Raw genomic sequence first — 8,738 nt, 5'->3', positions numbered from 1 at the left:
ACACATTTTAATAATCTTGAAATCTTTAAATAATCTTAATCGATTGGTTACTCCAATGAAATTAATCGATTGATGCTCAATTGTGGATCGTACAGCTTTCATTTCACTCTTCCTCCTACTTTGCTCTTAATAACAGTTACCACAAGCCTAAAACGTGTTTGCTATTTGGAAATAAGCATTAGTGTGCCTGTAGGCTCCCACAAGGTTCGTGGAGCCGTTTTATTTAGTAAATAGAAAGTTCAATACTATTTACCAATACTTGAATTTATTTACTATATGTACATATGTGTTAACAGTTTTTCAATGTTCTTGGTTCAATTTTAATCCTTAGTTCGATTCTAATTTGCAACGGTTCTTGAGGTATTCTAACTGTTCTGAAATGTTCTAATTGAAGAGTCCTATGCCCCGCGAATATATACGGATTCCCAAATAGGTGGAGACATTGTGTATCCAATCAAGCCCCTGTCCATCCCTCGTGGGCCAGTCCTCAGATATTCGAAATCCCGCCCACTAAGGGTGGTACAGGGGTGGATGTCCGCGGTCCCAAGGGGCAGATATGGTCCCAAAGTACGGTGCTTAACGGCTTAATAGTACGGCAATTTGCTTTGTACCCTAAGGTACTTGCCAAATTGCTAATCAAGTAATTTAACTAATGTTAACTAAATAAGGGGTCCGCTACTAAGTGTTGGAATTCCCAACATTCCGCCCACCTTTGAACTGCTCGCATGTTCAACTACAATGTACGATATGCAATACAATTATTTGAGTTGGCTAATAATCAATTGACGTGAATCTATCCAGATACGTCAGTACTTAAATTAAAGGTTACATAATTATAATAATAGAGTTCTATGATTATACAATTAAATACATCTATAGAGATATGTGCGTGTACAGTACTAAATATTAAAATGCAATAGAACTCTATTCTTGTCCCGGTACTGTGTCCTTATCAGTGTCTATAGGTAAGATACAAATTTTTGTTACTGGGCGTTTTACAATCCCATCGGAGACCTTAACTGATACGACTCTTGTAATCGTATCTTTCCCTGGATGAAGTTCGGTGATCCGTCCCATTCTCCATTTCAGTGGTGGACAATTATCCTCCTTCACAACAACCAATGTCCCTGGTGCGAGCGGAGAGGGGGATGCTGTCTGCCACTTGGTCCGTTGTTGTAATTGGTGGAAATATTCTGTGTTCCATCGCTGCCAAAAATGCTGTAACATTCTTTGAATGTGCTGGTAGCGATTAAGTCGATTTTCTGGGATGTGTCGAATATCAGGGCCAGGGAGTGCATTCAACGTGTCACCAATAAGGAAATGTCCAGGTGTCAATGGAGATAGATCAGTAGGATCGTCGGATAAAGGATATAGGGGTCGGGAGTTCAAACATGCCTCTACTTGTGTTAACAGCGTATACAATTCTTCGTACGTAAGTTTCGTATCGCCGATAACGCGCTTCAAATGGAATTTCGTGGCCTTTACTGCTCCTTCCCATAGTCCACCAAAATGAGGAGCGCGAGGCGGAATTAAGTGCCATTCAATTTTCTCAGCTTCTGCAGCTAATACATGACGAGGAATAATAATGTTATTTATTGACCCAAGTTCCTCGCGAAATGTTGTCCATCGTGAATGGAGATGTTGGGGCAATGATTCATCCCAGGAAACTTGTAGCTGCCATAGTTCTTGTAATAACATTTTGGCTTGAATAGTAGCTGGCCCAATCAGTCCGAGGGGTTCGAAAATCTGGGAAATGTCCGATAATATTGTTCGTTTTGTGACACGACGTTCAAATGGTTTTTGCACTAAGAATCGCAGTATGTCCATCTGCGATTCCCAGAGAAGTCCGAGCGTTTTTATCTCCTTGTCGGATGTAATATGTACGTGGGATTGTATTCCATCCGATGGATTCAAAATACACGACTCGTTCGTTGCCCATTTCCGGAGTTCAAAACCCGATGTTGCCAGGATAGATGATACGTCATTTTTTAATTTGATCGCTTCTTCTAAACAGTCCGTGCCAGTCAAAAGATCGTCTACGTAGAAATCTTCCAAGATTATACGACTGGCGGCTGGAGAATCATTTTCTCCAATGCATTGCAAGGTTCTGGTCGCCAGGAAAGGTGCGGATGTTGTCCCATACGTCACAGTATTTAATTCATACGTTTTAATTGGCAAGGTACTATTTTCTCGCCATACTATTTTTTGGAAGCGACGATCTTCCTTACATACGCGTATTTGGCGATACATTTTCGCGATATCTGCTGACAGAACATACCGATGTTTGCGGAAACGTAATAAAATCGACATTAGATCCTCTTGTACCACTGGCCCAGCCATCTGTACATCGTTCAGGGATAGTCCAGATGTAGTTTTTGCGGATCTATAAAAAACTACGCGCAATTTTGTGGTGCTGCTGCTCTCCTTTATGATGGCGTGATGCGGTAAATAGAATCCATCTTCACGTTGCTCCTCGTTTAGTTCCGTCATGTGTCCAAGTTCTTCATATTCCCTCATAAAGGCAATATATTCTTGTTGAATCTGCGGTTGTTTGGTCAACCTTCGTTCCAATGCAAGTAGTCGGCGTTCTGCTTGTTGTCTCGAATGTCCTAGTCCGTTGATCTCTTTCTTGAAGGGAATTGCAACCACGTGTCGTCCGTCGTTATCCCGAGTTGAAGTTGACACGAAATGTTTCTCGCAATAATGATTTTTGTCGATGAGACGTCCTTCATCAATACATTGTTCAATTTTCCAGAAATCCGCTACTAGATTATGTAACTGTTGATTCGTTACAACATGGCACGTGGTTCGTGTTTGTGTTGTAAGATGTGCGCGAGTCATATTACCAATGATAATCCACCCGAGCTGTGTCTTTTGTAATGATGGGTAGTTCGGTCCTAAAGAGTGGCGTCCGATGCACAATAGGTCCCAAAACATACCTGCTCCGATAATCATATCGATTTCCCCGGGTTGATGGAAATGGGGGTCCGCGAGCATGATATGTGCAGGAATCGGTAAATCAGATAAGTCGATGTGTGTGCTTGGAATATTTCCGGTTATTTTCAGTAATAATAGACATGAAATTGATGTGGTGAATCCATTGAATCTTGATGTTAATTTTACGCATGATTGATATTGTAAGTTACGTGCTAAATTTCCTATTCCCGAAACTCTAATGTTCGTTGTACTACACGGAAGTCCTAGTTTTTTAATCAGCGCGTCAGTGATGAAGTGAGACTGAGATCCTGAGTCTAACAATACTCGACATTTCTGTCTATGTCCCTTACAATCATTTATGTCTACTACCGCAGTGGATAACATTGTACAATTGTCCCTTGAATGTGAAATGTACGTATGTGAAGTGATTTGTTCTTTAGGACGGTTCGTGTCAGTGTCCGTATTTACATTTTGTGTTTGTTTGTGCGAGAGTGAAACATTGGTCGATACTGATGGTTTATGTGCACCACTGTCTAAATGTAAGAGGGTGTGATGCCTTTTCGGGCATTTCCTACATCCTCCACGCGTACATTCCATATTTCTATGTCCTTGTTGGAGACAATTAAAGCATGCACGCAATTCCTGAATCCTCGAAATACGGTCGCCCGGAGATAATTTTAAAAACTGAGTGCAATTATACAACGGGTGCTCAGCCTTGCAAAGTATACATTCTGTCCGCGTGTTCGCAACTTGTGCTGCTACATTCTTAAACCGAGTGTTTCGTGTTTCATTAATTATTGCAATCTTATTCGACGGTACTACCTTGGCCTTTGCCATTTTTTCAAGGTATTTACAATGCTTCTCTAAAAAGTCGGTCATATCCCGCAATGTAACATCACTCGCAATGTTTGATTGTTTTTGTTCCCACTCACGTATCGTTACAGTGTCTAACTTCGTCGTTAATAAATATATAATTAGACTATCCCAATGTTCTGTTGGTTCTCCTAATGCATTAAGTGCGAGTAAACTATTTTTCATATCATCGAGTAACCGCCGAAGTCCCGAGTAAGATTCTTTCGTTAATACAGGCAAGTCCCATAATGTACGGATGTGGTCGTGCTTGATTGTATTGCGATCCTCGAATCTGTCCTTTAACGCTTTCCATGCAAGATCGTAATTTAATTCAGAAACTCCTAACGATTGTATTACGCGAGCTGCGTCGCCCTTTAACGAGGAATTTAAATAATGAAATTTTTCAATATTACCTAGAGCTTCATTGTTATGGATTAATGATTCGAATGTGTCCTTGAATTTTAACCACAAACTGTACGTCCCATCGAACGTAGGTAATTCTATCGTAGGCAATTTGACACGAAATTGAGGTTCAGTTCCCGAAGACGAGGTACTTTGTTTTGACATGTTCGTGTGCGCAAAATTTTGTACTCGCGTTTGTGCAATATAATCCTTTGCTGTGGCAACTATATTACAATACGATGTTTCAAATGATTCTCGTTCGTTCGCGTTCTTTTCTTCGAGATCGGTTCCTTCTACGATATCTTCTATTAACGATTGTATCCCATCAAATTTTTCATACAATTGCGAAATTTTTCCCAAATGAATTTCCAGTGCTGTTACCGAAGTTGAGCGGTCGTATGATTCAAAAAATTTCTTAAAACGAGTCAAGGCAGTCTTCACCTTCGTACGGTCCGAAATGTGCGTTTTCAAGATTGGGTCCATAATTGCTACTGTTAACACAATTCGAGAAATGCAAGAATGACTTACGGATTAGATGAGTAAATAAGGAGGTGATCAGTGAATGCTTCCCAGATCAGCTTCCTCGATGTCCGTTGTGGATTCTGCAACGCCGTTCCAAGTCCTGTAGTCCGTCAGGGCCTAGCGTCTCTCAGATGGATCAGCGTCGGCTACGTGGAAGTCGAAAGCGTAGAATTCCTTGATGTCCGTCAGTGGTGTTTCGATACAAACACGATGTCCTTATTGTTCGATTTATCGTCCACAATTGTTCACAAATACTGTACACATTAAACACTGTATCCGGCTCGAAGGACCATATGTAGGCTCCCACAAGGTTCGTGGAGCCGTTTTATTTAGTAAATAGAAAGTTCAATACTATTTACCAATACTTGAATTTATTTACTATATGTACATATGTGTTAACAGTTTTTCAATGTTCTTGGTTCAATTTTAATCCTTAGTTCGATTCTAATTTGCAACGGTTCTTGAGGTATTCTAACTGTTCTGAAATGTTCTAATTAAAGAGTCCTATGCCCCGCGAATATATACGGATTCCCAAATAGGTGGAGACATTGTGTATCCAATCAAGCCCCTGTCCATCCCTCGTGGGCCAGTCCTCAGATATTCGAAATCCCGCCCACTAAGGGTGGTACAGGGGTGGATGTCCGCGGTCCCAAGGGGCAGATATGGTCCCAAAGTACGGTGCTTAACGGCTTAATAGTACGGCAATTTGCTTTGTACCCTAAGGTACTTGCCAAATTGCTAATCAAGTAATTTAACTAATGTTAACTAAATAAGGGGTCCGCTACTAAGTGTTGGAATTCCCAACAGTGCCTATAGCATGGGCGAGAGATAGGTAATTGTTCGGAATCCGAACAATCTTTTGTAAAAAATAGGTTCATTTGCAACATATATTGTCCATATTGTTCCTTCCGAATTTCGTACCCTCTCGTCAAATGAAACAGACTTTGTTTACCCTTTGGGTATATTATATGGGTCCATTCAACCCAATTTCAGTTTTTTTTTTTTAAGAAAAGGTAATGAAGTTGTCTTTTTATTATATTTTTATTCTTGCTTTTGTAAATTATTCGTAAAATGAATTCAAAGTACAAAAAAATAGAAATAGTCAATTGGACCCGGATGATAAATGATTAATATTTACCCTGATATTAACAGTTGCACAGCTTTATCTATGGAAGTCACGATAAACATTCTTAACACGCCTTGTACAAAAGAATCAGCACAATTCGTAAAATTGGGAGTGCAGGAATCACTTCGCACTTTGGTGATTTCTGTTTTTTATTAAAATCTTTATTTTCTGTGTTTCGTAGCGTTCTTCTAAATAATAATAAACATAACGTTATGTAAAAATTGCGGTGAGAGAGAGCGAGAGAGAGAAAAAAGAAGCGAGAGAAAAAATATAACGTTGTTATAGTAGAATCATTGAAATTTTCACCCAAATCAGTAAATAGTATGTACGACATATATGTATACGGAGCAGATTTAAGACACGTAGAATGACCTTAAGATTAATAGATTGACGATGACGTGATGAAACGATCAGTCGATCGATTGATTGGTGATTTGGTTAATTAATTGGATGGGTATACAGGGTGTTCGGCCATCCCTGGGAAAAATTTTAATGGGAGATTCTAGAGGTCAAAATAAGACGAAAATCAAGAATATCAATTTGTTGATGGAGGCTTTGTTAAAAAATTATTAACGTTTAAAGTTCCGCCGGTACTAAATTTTTTTCTCGAAAATACACAGGATTTCGGGGGTATGTCTATCCACCAAAAACGATTGTAATTGACCCCTGCAACCGAAAATAATTTTTTCAGAGCGATTCGAAATTTTTTTTCGCCAAAACGTTTCAGCACCTACTCGAATTTTTTTCTCGAAAGTGCGTAGGATTTCGGATGTATGTCTATTCTCCAAAAATAATTGTAATTACCCCCTCCCCAACCAAAAATAATTTTTTCAGAATGATTTGAAATTTTTTAATTTAATGTTTTAATAACTTCTTAACGAAGCCTCAATCGAAAAATTGATATTTTTGATTTTCGTCTTATTTTGGCTTCTAAAATCTCCCATTAAAATTTTTCCCAGGGGTGGCCGAACATCCTGTATACGCTGATAGAATGGAGAAGGTAAGATAAGTTTACAGATTTAGACCCGAAGAGTGTCGTTCGCATAGAAAATCATTAGAAAATCCTCTACAAAGGCATCGAGTCCATAAATAAAAGGGAGAAAAATGTCCGTCAGTGACGTTTTCAATACAAAGGACATTCTTTTCTCAAAGCCTTCGTCGAAAAAGTATTACAATACGAGAATTAAGTGATGCCATATAAATACCATGGTACACAATGTTTGTATACTTATAGCTGGTGGCTGGATAGATAATGATCGAAGGTAGCGGTTACGACGGAACTATGGTAATCGGTTTTAAACGGTGACACTATAGACGTGAGACACAAATTGTTTCCTTAAAATTTTTATGCATCATCATTTCTATAACAACGCTTAAATTTGTCGTTGCAGAAGTTAGGCAGATTGCAGCTTAACTCCTTGCACTACGCTGAAATTCGAAAGAAGCCGTGCCTAACCCATACGCCATAATGATCAGAACAGTGTGGCCAGATCTGGCATAATTGAGTGCATCGAAATCGACAACAGTGACGACGAACTTCCTTAGCGTCTAATGGAGTGGTGGGGATAGCAGGCATATCTACCGCACGAGCCACGTGTACGTGAGCTCGGCGCTTGCGCACAACTTCGGGAAATTGATAAAGAAAGCGAGTGTGAGCCTTTCCTTCTTGCTCTCTCCCAATAATCGGCATAAGATTCCGAGTCTCGACTGCCCCCAACATTTTCACGTGCAAACCTATGGAAGGTATAAGTACCATAATGAAAGAAAAATTTCGAAAATTTTTTTTGGCGGACATACACGTTTTAAGACCCTCTGATTATATTGTGACTATTAAAAAAAAAAGAAATGTTTTTTGTTCCTATGCTATTAACATAATAGCGTCTAAACGGCTGAAAGAATTTCAATGAAACTTTACATTTAAGTTTTATGTTCTCGTTTCAAGGTCTGATTAGATTTTGAGCGTGATCAGCTCCCGGATAATGATGATTATTATAGTTTTATAATTATTTCAATATATATGCATTATTTGTAACAAATTTTTAAAACGATTTACATAAATCTTAAGAAGAATTAAGATCAAATTAACTTTTCTTCTATCTTTTCTAGAAAGGAAAAATTACACGAAATCTTATACATACATTGCATATCTACCTGAACCACATTGAAAACGTATTCCACAAATATTTTAGAATAGTGTTGTTCAAAGCACTCTCACTCGTAAAAGGTTAATTAAGAAGTAAATATTTAGAAATTGAAATAAGTAAAATTTATTAAAATGAAAAACCACTCTTAACCAATACCGTGCACGTCGTAACAAATTTCAGTACACACTGATGAATTACAAATATTTTCTACAGATATAGATTAATACTGACTTTTCCCGCTATGTTTTTCAATAACCCTATCAATTTGCTACACAGAATCAAATGTTATATATTTGACTTAAGTTTACATAAATCAAATAATTGAAATATGGGAAAAACAATAATGTGCACGTTACCGTTCAATGGAAATCTAATGGATCTCAATTTTCCTCCTTCCATTAAGATGCAAAAAATCGTTATTTATTTGTAACATTACCACACGTCGTATATTAAAACGTCCACATTCGTCTTGTCCTTTTTTTTATTCTCCACTGAATTCATTACTGCCAAATGTAATACATTAAATTGACTGCTATTCACGCAATAAAATTTTAGTTTTAATTATTGCCCTTTAAAAACCTACGGAGCCTAGGCTATGTATGTATGTTACGCCCCTTCTTTCTCCATCCTCGTCGTTTCTACGACCCAACGACCCGCGAGGAGTATAAACAAAACACTGCTGTCGTTAACCTGCACGAGTCACTGCTGTAACAGCAGATAGAAAAAATAGAGATAAAGTTTATTTGATCTTAATC

The sequence above is a fragment of the Colletes gigas genome, unplaced genomic scaffold, assembly GCF_013123115.1.
Source record: "Colletes gigas isolate AHSC1104 unplaced genomic scaffold, ASM1312311v1 Colletes_gigas_Sc00080, whole genome shotgun sequence".
NCBI lineage: Eukaryota > Metazoa > Arthropoda > Insecta > Hymenoptera > Colletidae > Colletes > Colletes gigas.
Note: the sequence above shows the minus strand (reverse complement) of the source record.